This window comes from Macrobrachium rosenbergii, chromosome 43, assembly GCF_040412425.1.
Source record: "Macrobrachium rosenbergii isolate ZJJX-2024 chromosome 43, ASM4041242v1, whole genome shotgun sequence".
Taxonomy (NCBI): Eukaryota; Metazoa; Arthropoda; class Malacostraca; order Decapoda; family Palaemonidae; genus Macrobrachium; species Macrobrachium rosenbergii.
The window spans coordinates 26,648,166-26,660,780 of NC_089783.1; the positions used below are offsets into that span (position 1 = coordinate 26,648,166).

Sequence of the window (12,615 nt, forward strand, 5' to 3'; positions counted from 1 at the left end):
CAGCATAGACAACGGCTCCTGTTCCATAGCACTAAATAAACTTTTAGCCTGTACAAAAAATATAAATTCCCAGGATTACCACAAGGAGAGTAAATTCAAATCATATTTCGCTTTCTCAAGGCAAGAGAACTGCACGAGAGGTTCGTAGGCGTCATCATGAGTGCTTTGAACACACCTCCGCACCATAACAAAGCTTCGTTTCAAGAACATTACCATCACCATTCTGACCAATATTTAAGCAGTAATCAACAACTGATCGTTAACATATGCATGTGATATTGTGAGATTCCCAGAGGTACTAACTTCTGCCCATCTTTTAAACGGTAAAAAATTAAAATAGCACCCTACCTTTAGAACCTAGATGATGCACACTAGACTACGCTACTAATACGCATATCAGTTATGAATGTAACAAAAGACTGAATGTAATATTTACAACAAATATGGCTCATAAATCATTCAATTTGATATGGGAAAAATATTATGATATGGATTTAAATGTTACCAAGATGGGATGTGTCACTGCCATAGTAGAATGTGACAGAAACAAGTGGTCATTAGGCTACATGGAGGATCTGACAGTGTCAAAAGAGAAATGTAAATGATATCAGGTGCTCATTGCGAGCGGATGATAGGTCTTTGACGTAAAAGATCTTGATCGTGGAGTGTTGTGATACAGAATTGACAGGGGAGATGTTAGAATTAATGCCGTTTGTGGAATCAGGGAAAGACCTTTTCAAGACAGAGAATCATCGTCCCATTGCACTGACATCGTGTCTGTGTGCGATCATGGAAAAAATGGTATATACATGTTTGATGTGGTACTTGGAACGTGGTAAATATTTGTCGCTTGCTCAGTGTGGTTTTAGAAAAATGCACTCCACAACTGATGTGTTGGTTCGAATGGAATCTTCAACATATGACGCTTTAGCTAACAAACAGCATCGTTGCATCGTTTTCTTTGATCTTGAGAAGGCCTATGACACAACATGGAGATACGGCTTTCTGAGGGTTCTTTATGAATGTAACCTGAGAGGCAATTTGCCTCTTTTTATCAAGGTTTTTTTTTTTAAATAGACTTTCAGGTTCAAGTTGGAGCAACAATGTCAGATGTATTAAATCAAGAGGAATGAGTGCCACAGTGTGACCTTGTTCGCCTTAGCAATCAAAGGGGTATCTAAAATAATCCCCCCCAAGATGTAACTAATACTCTGTTTATTGATGACTTTTCGATATCTTTTGCAGCAACATTGATGGCAGTGGCTGAACGCCTCCTTCAGCTCTGCATTGTTAGTATAGTAACGTGGGCTCAGATGAGTGCTTATAGGTTTTCAGCTAGTAAAACGATAACCATGCACTTTTGCGTAAAAGAGGAGTCCATCCTGATCCAGGTCTGTTCGTACATGGGCAGAGAATTCCATGTGTTGCTGAAACAAGGCTCCTCGGGTTGGCTTTTGACAGCAAGCAGGCTTGGATTCCACATTTGAAATATATCAAGGCAAAATGTTTGAAAGCAATGAATGTCCTGAAAGTTCTGTCCCACACTTCCTAGGGTGCTGACAGGACTCAGATGTTGAGGCTATACAAAGCTTTAGTCTTTTCAAAATTAACTTATGGGTGTGAAAGCTACACCTCATCAAAACCTAGTAGTCTTAAAAATATTAAATTGAATTCATCGTGCAGTAATAACATTGGCTACAGGAGCATTTAAGTCATCTCCCACTGAGAACATGCTTGTGAATGCTGGTGAGATGCCTCTGGATCTACATTGCCAATACCTGCTGGCTCGGAGCTGGTACAGATTTCAGAGGTTCCCTACGTCCTTAACAAGCATTTGTATAAGACATGAAAGACATTGGCAAATATATGAAAATCACCCCAAGCAACCCCAACCATTTGCTTTTAAACTGTATTATCAGTCAATTTAAACATCTCAAGGACGGAGACTTTACCTGCTATATATTCGGCTGGCCACCACTGGAACCTTCCAGAGGTAAAATGTTGCAGATATTTTAATTCTAGGAAAGCAGAAATGTCCAATGAAGCAATAAGAGCAATATTTTCAGATCATTCCTCCCAAAATGATGGATGACTCCGTTAAGTTTTCACAAATGGCTCAAAGTCAGATGCTGGCGTCGGCTTCGGACGTCTTTCCTGATGAAGAAAGAAGAGCGAGATTATCATCTGTTGCATCTATTTTTACAGCAGACCTACGTGCAGTTTTAAAGGCTTTCAAGGAGAGTTTAATTCTGACTGGAAATAGTTTTACTATATATTGTGACTAAAGAAGCGTTCCTCAGTCTTTATAACCTTTGAACTCTTTACACCCACTGGTTTTAGAGATACTGGAATGGTTGTTGTTAGTGAAAAGAAGAGTTAAAGAAGTAAAGTTTTACGGGGTGCCTTCCCACGTTGGGGTTTTTGGGAACGAGCAAGCTCATCAACTTGCTACGTCAGCGGTCACCTCTCCAGAACACAGACGATGCCTACCACCATACAAGGATGCCTTTCCTGTTATATGTCAGAAAAAAAAAACTTTTGGTAGTCCCTTTGGGAAACTATTAAAACAAACCAAAAGACGCACAGTGTTACGTCATCAGTATCTCCTCAGTCATATCCTTATATTCCAAGGAGACTAGAAACGATGTTGTGCAGGCTAAGGATTGGACATAAAGACTCGCTCGTGGGTTCTTAATACCAGGTGAAAACCGTTCATCCTGCGATGGCTGTATTGTCCCCTTGTCTGTGTGACGTTTGCTGGTCGAATGCTCCAGTCTTGGGGCTCTAGGACGTAGGTTCCTCTCCTGAGGACGTGACGGGGGTGCACATTTTGTCCTTGCTACGATTCTCGGGGAGGATTGTAATATAGAGTAGTTGTGTATCTTTGTTAAGGAGACCGGCCTCCTCCACAAAATTTAAAACATATAGGCTACATATGCAGTATGTGTGTTTGTATGTGTAGTATATATTAATTTGCAGCTATGATTGTATATATATTATCTATATATGTAACGTATATATATATATATATATATATATATATATATATATATATATATATATATATATATATATATATATATGTGTGTGTGTGTGTGTGTGTGTGTGTGTGTGTATTTTTTTCTTCTTCTTCTTCTTATATGAAACACCTTACGAACTATTTCTTTTTTTATTTTCCTATTCAATTTTATTTCGGCATCAATAACCTAGATGTTGCGATGCCAGTTTGAGAGACCATAAATCAATCAATCATTATCGTTACAAAGAATATGCCAGTTTTGTAGGGTCTGTTTGGGGGAGAATGATCTGATACAGAAACCTGCAACAATTCATTGGGCTCTAGAAAGCCTTACAACACGCACAGTAACACTCGTGTGAAAACAAGGAAAATATCAAATGACCATACTGTTATCTGAATTAACTGAACTATTCAGATTTATACTGCCATTAAACTGGGAATTTGCGTGCACAATGCCTTATTTGAATTTTCTTCTCTCGTTTCGGCTCAGTGGAAAACAGCATTTCATATTAAATTAACAACAAGTAAAAAATGCGCCGAAGTTTCTTCGGCGCAATCTAGTTTTCTGCACATCTTATAGAGCAAAATCCACCGTTCTTTGCAGCTAAGCCCGCCCACTGCTTACGTTACGACCATCCCTTGAAGCTGATTGGTTGGCAGTGGTTTCGAAAAGTTGGTTAATCTGTGGTTCTTTTCATCTTCTCTAATTTTGCAATGGTTGTTTTATCGAACTAAAATACTGTACGTTCTGCTGATTATCAAAAGGAAGCATTATATTATCCTATGGAATAAAATCGTAATACTCATCTCCCTAAAAATGGTAAAAAAAAAAAAAAACAGGAAAATATGAATGAAGTCAGCAGTGTTCCGCGATGCTGGTTTTCGTAAATGAGGTTCACCTGAATATGGCGGTGACACAGGGAATGTCTTGCATTCGAATCGGTGCACTTGAATTACAGGACAATTAACTTGAAGTTTTTCTCAGGGCTATGCAGACTAGAATTTTCATATTGGTTTTAGGAAATTTTACTACATTTTAACAGTCATAAAATCGATTTCATTGTAATCGCTTACACATTTGGTGGATGACAAGCAGTGACTGCACTCTACTAAACCAGAATATGCCTATGTTTAACTTGAAGTTACGGTATGATAGGCTCTACGATCATATTGGACATAATTTGCTGAAAATTTTCATAAGGACATTATCCCCTTTCGAAATAACAGGATCATAAAGAGTTACGTAGACCTATAATGTCGTATGTCTTTTTGTCGGTTTACGTAGCTTATGACGTTTGGATTATAGGCCTATAATTCAGCCATTTTATTGTGGTTCTTGTTGTGGCTATTCTTGTTTTTGTTGCTGTTGTTTTGGTGCTTATAGTGTCTTCGAAAATTATTCATATGGTAACCTAACATTGCAGAATAAACATAGACCTGTCCATAAAATACTAGTGTAAAGAATTATCTGCCTACTATTGTTAATTGAAATTTAGTAATTTGTTTTAATTAAAAGCAATCGAGACCTTTATGAATACAGTGCACGCTAGAATATTCTCCTGTATATATAACAACAGAGAGAGAGAGAGAGAGAGAGAGAGAGAGAGAGAGAGAGAGAGAGAGAGAGAGAGAGAGAGAGAGAGAGAGAGAATTTACTGACTCTTATGTATCCTTTAGTACAACAGAGTAACCTACAAGATACCCCCAAAATCAAATGATTCATGAGCCAGGGCTACTCGCAGGCTTTGGATCATCTCATACATAACTTTTTCAGCTATCATTTATTTTTCTTTTTTAGTTCGTTAAGTATCTTATTATGCCTTCCTATCATAGCCTTCACTTTCATTGAAATGCTAGAGCAGCTTTATATTTACCCATCACAGTAATATAATTTGTTATCCCTTTTGTAAATATATTTTCAATATAATTCATTGCGAGCAGTTCGATAGTTGTGTGTTACAATGTAAGGCTGAAACAACCTTATGATTGGTCTATGTGTGCCATCGGCTACACGCCCACAAATTTTACTTTTATACTCTGTGGCATAAGTGGCTTTACATTTACTATGGCCATCAACGCAAGTACACATGTGTATATGCACATGCTTAAACGTGTACATTTCACCGTAAGCATATACAATACACTATATATTGTGGGGTCAGAGCTACTATATTAATTGAAATTTACTCTATTTCCAACAGATACGGGTGGAAAACTATTTGGAATAAGAAAGTGACGCGTAGGCCCATGCCCTTTCATTGCCTCAAAATATAAGAATTCGATGTGTAGGCTTATGCCATGTTATTGCCTCAAAATATAAGAATTTGAGGTGTAGGCTTATGCCATGTTATTGCCTCAAAATATAAGAATTTGCTGTGTAGGCTTAAGCCATGTTATTGCCTCAAAATATAAGAATTTGATGTGTAGGCTTATGCCATGTTATTGCCTCAAAATATAAGAATTTGATGTGTAGGCTTATGTCATGTTATTGCCTCAAAATATAAGAATTTGATGTGAAGGCCTTTGCTCTGCCATTGCCTCAAAATATAAGAAATTAACGTATAGGTCTATGCCACTCATAGCCTCAAAACAAGAATTTTATATGAAGGCCTAACCTTACAATGATATTAACATTTGACATGCAGGATTATGATGAATTAATACCCTAGTATCGGAACTGTCTGCATAAGTCTATGCTTCATTTCAATTAATGTGGTCTATGTGGAATCACTTATGTAGGCCAACACCAATTTAAAAGAAAAAATAGCAGGAGCTTGTGTATTTAGGCTGCTCAAGATCAAAATAAAAAAAAATGCACAGACAGAATGATCCAAGATCTTCGTAATGTGATATTATATAACTTAACATATCTTTCATCGGAGTTATCAAATGCACACTTCACCATTCCGGAAGCATTTTCCCCGAGAAGTAACCGAGTACTGGATCTTTCCCTGAAAAAGGCGGGACGCCATATCTTAAAACTAACCACAGAATTTTCTTGAAAATAGTCTCATTATGTTTCTCACACCCAAATTATTCCTTGATATTGCAAACTTATGGGTATGGTTAAAAAAAAAAAAAAAAAAAAAAACGGGGCTGGTACAATACTACCCATACATCTCAAGAATTTGCTTCCAGGAACTCAAATCTGTGGTGTCATCGTTTACGCACGGAAATGAACATGACCGAACGGAGTCAAATCCGCACTGTCAAATGCAATCATTTGGACAATTAACTAGTGTGACGTCATTCCCTTTTCGAGAGCTAGCCAATAACTGGCGTGCAGTGGGCGGGGCTTAACTGCAAAGGGCCATGGATTTTGCTTATAATCAAGGCCACCGAAAATAGATCTATCTTTCAGTAGTCTCGGTATAATGCTGTATGAGCCGCGGCCTATGAAACTTTAACCAGGGGCCGGTGGTGGCCTATCCTATATTGTTGCCAGAAGCACGATTATGGCTAATTTTAACCTTAAATAAAATAAAAACTACTAAGGCTAGATGGCTGCAATTTGGTATGTTTGATGATTGGAGGGTGGATGATCAACATACCAATTTGCAGCACTTTAGCCTCAGTAGTTTTTAAGACCTGAGGGCGGACAGAAAATGTGTGGACAAAAAGTGCGGACGGACAGACAAAGCCGGCAATTGAGTTTTCTTTTCAGAAAAGGAAAAAACTAACTTTAATAAAGTTCTTTCATTTTTGTTCATATAAGTACTGACAAATTACAAAACACTGCAGAATTTTTACTGAGAAATGAAAGTACAAAATATCCAGAGGCAACTTAGCTCTTCATCCTCAAAATAAGTACGTACGGCATTTGGCATAACCGCATATATATTGCGTGAATCTCATGCAGGAATCGAAGGGTTTCACTTTGTTTGGTTTTATGTGCAGCCCTCCACAGGGATAATTCCCTTTCCGGCGGGCCCTTGTACGTTTTCAAAATAAGGGGCTTCTTATATATATATATATTTTGTAATTGTCTTTCAGTGTTTTCTCGTCAGTATCGTAGCTCCTGTAGAATAGGGGAGTCTTTAGTTTTTTTTATTTGCTTTCTTCTTGTATTAAATTGCATAGAAGCTTACTAGGCAAAGCCATGATCCGTATTATTTTTCACCTCTGACACATATTCTTTATAAACTGTGCACTTATTGCCATCATATGTCTCATGTTTAGTATCACTATGACCTTTCTTTACACAATTTTTACACTTGAAGGTGTTGCTAGCACATTCATTCGATTTGTGATGTGATTTTCACCACGTCTAGGGCAAGCTTGGTCATTTTTACAATTCGCTGCGCTGTGACAAAATTCCTGATATTTATGGCATTGATAGGGCATGTAACAGTCGTATACTTTGCAACAGCTATACGGTGTACACAATTTATCACCTCTGTCATAGATGCCGTTCGTATTTGTGGTGTGCATTTGATATAGTATTTATATTTTCATCTTTGGCTATCATTTCCTTTACAATTTTCAGGTCGTCATTTTGAGAAATGAGGCTACCTATCCATAGATTATTCTTTACAATATATTATCGACAATGTCATCTTCATCCTTTGCGACATAGACTACTTTTATTTCTGGTTTAAGTTTACCCCTCTCATTTACTGATATACTGTTGATTTTCTGAATCTCCATTTTTGCTTTTTGTAAGTTTTTCCTGTCTGGAAATCTTACAAATAAGTGTCCATCTCTTGTTGTTTTAATCTGTTCAACTGGCGCCGTTATTTTATTCATAATTTGTCTCTTTTCATTAGCTCTGTGTTCTCTTTGTTGATAGCTCTTTGTTGGGAAAGTCGGTAGAGCTGTGGACTAGCACTCGCTAGGCCCGAGTTCAAGTCTCCGGCCGGCTGATGAAGAGTTAGAGGAATTTTTTTTCTGGTGATAGAAATTAATTTCTCGCTATAAAGTGGTTCGGATTCCACAATAAGCTGTAGGTCCCGTTGCTAAGTAACCAACTGGTTCTTAGCCACGCAAAATAAGTCTAATCCTTCGGGCCAGCCCTAGGAGAGCTGTTAATCAGCTCAATGGTCTGGTAAAACTAAGGTATACTTACTTTACTGTAGAGTTGATCAGAAGCACTATTTTTGTCTTTAGTGATTCAGCATAAGTTTTGTCCATGTTTGTCATGGTCTTTACATCTTTATCAACATCATCAATTTTGTTTTGGATTTCATCTATGCTGGTCATTACGTCACTAGTTTTCTGAACCGAACCTTGAATTAACTTTGTTAACATCTCTGCGTTTTCTTTTATTTCTTCAAGTTCATCTTCAATGAATTTTTGTGTGTTCTTTGTTCAGGCCTCTTACAGTTATTGCAGATGTACAATATGTTATCACTACGAAGTATGGGTGCGTAGGCCTATAGGCCCAAGCATTCATAATGAAACCATGTGTCACACAGTTCACAGCAAGTTCCTTCATCATCATCTCTTGATTTGGGTTGACTCATCCTTCGCCGGTATTTTCCATCTTTACGTGCTGCTTCGATAATTATGAGATCATGTTCATATGTAAGTTTGATCTTCCCTTTACTTGATTTAATTTCTACAGTACTTATTTACTCTTTTTCCTTCCTCTTCTTCGTATTCCTTTTGAACATCGCGCAAGTCAGGCACTATTACACAGAGCACGTCAGAGACACGTCCTGCCCGCACGATCGTCACTATGCTAACATAGTATTAAATTTTCTTACAAGCAATGTGCAATATAATAGTCACTATAGATCATCTGAAAACAGAGTACCCCATTTTTTAATGAACATATCAACATGTGTAATAATTTATATATATATAAAAATTTTTGTGCGTTTTCCCGTGAATACCATCTTTCGCGGGTAAAATAAAGTAATATTTCTATTATTCTCTCACAAAGCCATCCTTAGAATTCTCACAAAATTATATTTCGCCTTATTGGAATAGAGATTTATTTAATTTTACCAACAGCAACAAAGCACACTCATAATTTGGCTACAGGAGAGAAAATACAACCCTTCATTACAAAAATAATAAAGAAACATTACTACCACTCACCATATGACGCTGTGAAGCCACGGCCGGGATTGAATTTGTTTTGGTTTGGGTTACAATTCGGAGAACAACAAACTCCAGTTTTGGTAAATCTTGGCTTTTATAGTACTGTTTCTCTAGGAAGTGCCATATAGACAGGGAATTTTAATTTTGATTTATAAAGATATTTAGGCTTTCACTGGCAAGCTGTTAGGCTATGATACTTCATTCCTACCGAAACCAAATAGGCTGACCAATAGCTATGAATTCTCTGCTTGTCGTTTACATTGGCAGCCTTCATAACCTATTTACACGTTCATTTATTGGTGAAATATGGTTTAGCTTAGTGGTAATTTTTATGTAATTCTTCGTTTCCGGTCCGAACTCCAACTCTACATGACAAACTTATTTTTTCAACAGTTTTCTTGCTGTTTTCAAGTGTCCCATTCAAGTTTTCAACAGGAAATTATTCCCTGTCAAGTTTCCAAACCTCAGGCCTTAAGCACGTGTACGTGCAAAATAGGCTCCGTGTTTGGTACCAGCCCCTTGGGAATGTATTTGGTACCAGCCCCTTGGGAATGTATTTGGTACCAGCCCCTTGGGAATGTACGTAAAGCATAAAATAATGACGGTGAATACCATAAACAACGTCTTACATTGTTTTGGATACGGGCGAAATGACTTACGGCCCAAACGACCGGGACCGGAGTACAGGGGCGTCATTTAGGGGCGGCCGGCGGGGGCAACTGCCCCCCAAGCCTCAATTTGCCCCCCTCACCACCCAAGCCCCAAGAAGTAACAGCAGCAGGGTTTCCTTTATTCATACTGAAATTCAAATGTCATCACATCATGTTATATCTATCTATCTATCTATTTTAGGTGCTTCAAAAAGCACATAAAATAGTGCAAAATCAAAAAACCCCCAGCTGATTAGGTTTGCATCGCTCACCAAACTGTCTTTGCCCCCGCCAACAAAAATCTGAAATGACGCCCCTGCCAGAGTAGGCTACTCGATGGTGCAGAGTACAGTAGCCTACAGAGTACTTGAAGGAACGTTCGGACCGGAAACGAACATTATCCTTCTAACTGACATTCCATGCCACCAGGAAGTGTTTGGTCAACCCACTGGGGATTCCCAATTTTCTTAGCCTAGACTGGTGGCGTTATAGCCTAGGCTAGTTGAAATGAAGATCAGATTCGTTGGAAGCAGCAGTTGCTTGGGTGGGGAGACAGGGTTAGGCGAGAAAAATATGATGCGTAAATGGGCCCGACCTAACCTTTCCTAGAATTGTGTATCCTGACCTAACCAAACCTTACCTACCTAACTTAACTAAGGGTGCCGTGCACTGACATGGCTGGGTGGGCTATGCCTATACCCCCCTGAATCCCCCAAGTAACACTGAATACTGCCAAAGTTTTGTCTCCCTACTCTGCAAACTACCTGAGTTCTGTCTCCATACCCTGCATACTACCCTTTCTTGTTTGATGACAATTGGTAGGCCATGTTATTTCTTAGGCTATCTTAAGGGGATGATGAAATAGGTTAGTAACAACCATTCGTAACCTTTACTAAAGAGGAGTTGCATATCAGAATAAATTGTTAACATTATGACATCACCACATAACACAGAAATTAATAATATTACATAATGGAAAAGTAGGATGTACTAGAATCAATTTTGCAACATCATACATTCATCCCCGTAAGGGTTAATGTCATCAGTACACCTCACATGGTGTACTGTAGGCATTACTTAAGGCTCTTTGCAGCATCCCTTTAGCCCCTAGCTGCAGCTCCTTCCATTCCTTTTACTCTACCTCCGTTCATATTCTCTTTCTTCTGTCTTATTTTCCACCCTCTCCTAACAATTGTTTCATAGTGCAACTGAGAGGGTTTCCTCCTGTCACACCTTTAAAAACTACTTGCAATTTCCCTTTCAGCAATGAGTGATTTCATAGGTCCCAGTGCATGACCTTTGACCTAAATTTTGTTTGTTTCGACACGATATACAAACCATCGGTCCTTTACATTAGGAATTACTTACGGCGAAGCTGGACATGGCCGTTAAACTCTTGAACAAGGTGGTTAGGCAGTAACTATTGTCAGGTAGGTGGGAATACCTGCCTGCCCGGATGTAAACATTACAGTTTGCTTTCACCCGTCATGTGTTGCAGATGTGTTTTCTGATCTCTTTGCCTGACTGTCGTTAAGTTCTTTATTTATCCCGGTGGGATCTTTCTGTATTTTTTGTATATATTACGTGTGGTTGATATATATTAATATACAAACCCATGATTTGTGATAGCCTTGCATAAGCCGTCGTTCCCGTGTCTTGGGTTTGATGGCCAAGGGGGTGTTTAGAAGAGCGTAACCAAGTGATAATGCTTCTCTTGCAGTAGCCCTTTATTTAGATACTGGAGGCTTTCCCCTGTACTTTTAGATATCACTTCCCTTCACTGATTGGGACGTTAACCAGTTCGCTCCCCTTCTTGGGCTCCCGCCCTCCATGTACAACCCCCTCTTCCCCTTCTTGCCCTCCTTGATGACATGCTATTGGCAGGAAGGGTGGGATTTTAACCAATCACAAAGCTTGTACCTCACGGGCTTTGCATACACTATAAAGAGGGTGCGTATTTTTTTTTTCCTCTCTCTCTCTCTCTCTCTGACATGAGAGAGAGAGAGAGAGAATGATGGCACAAGAATTTTCTAACAAATTTGTGGGAGATGGTGAGGATAACCATGTTTGTATGATAAATAAACGACTTACCTAATAATAAGTGCTAATTTTCAAATATTAATAAGATTAAATAATAATATACTGAAATTACAACACTTAGCATTTTTAAAGTAAATTATTTAAATTTTTATGCAAAGAAATATCACACCCTGTCTTTTGCCCAAAGCTTTGAAGCTATGGGGGAGGGCAGAATTACTTGACATTTCTGACTAAGGGCAGGAGATATCTCTCTCTCTCTCTCTCTCTCTCTCTCTCTCTCTCTCTCTCTCTCTCTCTCTCTCTCTCTCAAAACGTAGAATGAGAAATGGATAGATATATTATAAATAGATATTAAGTTCAGCCGTTCACTCTCTCAGGAAAAGATACTGCTAATTTGAGTCTCTTTACCTATGCACACTGTTTGTGTGTGTGTTCATGGTGCTTTAAAAATGCATAGTAAAAGTAGAAGTAGCCTACATCTTTGGAAGACAAAGAAAAAAAAACAATTTTTTGTTGTTGTCAGTTGGAGTAAAGAGAAATAGATTAACATTCTTGAGAGATTAAAGAGATAAATCTCTCTCTCTCTCTCTCTCTCTCTCTCTCTCTCTCTCTCTCTCTCTCTGTGGCTGGAAAAGGAAAAGGGTACTAATGTTTAAGATGACTTTGAAATGATATTAATAATATAATTTCAAAGATTAATACAGTAACAGGACAGTAATTTAAGCTATATTTGGTGTAGGATGATACTTAAAGTAAAAGTGGGAGAGCACTGTATTTCTGTGAAATTCCAAGTCTTTTTTCTGGTAGATAAGTGGTGAGGCAGTCTCTCTCTCTCTCTCTCTCTCTCTCTCTCTCTCTCTC

General features: G+C 38.3%; 1 protein-coding gene across 19 annotated transcripts in view; it reads left to right on the forward strand.

Moving 5' to 3' along the window:
* The first annotated feature begins 9,040 nt into the window (after nt 1-9,040).
* The window catches only part of LOC136828679 (histidine protein methyltransferase 1 homolog), a 60,370-nt gene continuing 56,795 nt past the window's right edge, over nt 9,041-12,615 (forward strand). For 2 of the 19 annotated variants that reach the window (XM_067086791.1, XM_067086803.1), the window contains exon 1: nt 9,051-9,144. The gene's annotated coding sequence lies outside the window, so the exon portion shown is untranslated. The other 17 variants (XM_067086808.1, XM_067086800.1, XM_067086798.1 and 14 more) reach the window with 16 other exon arrangements.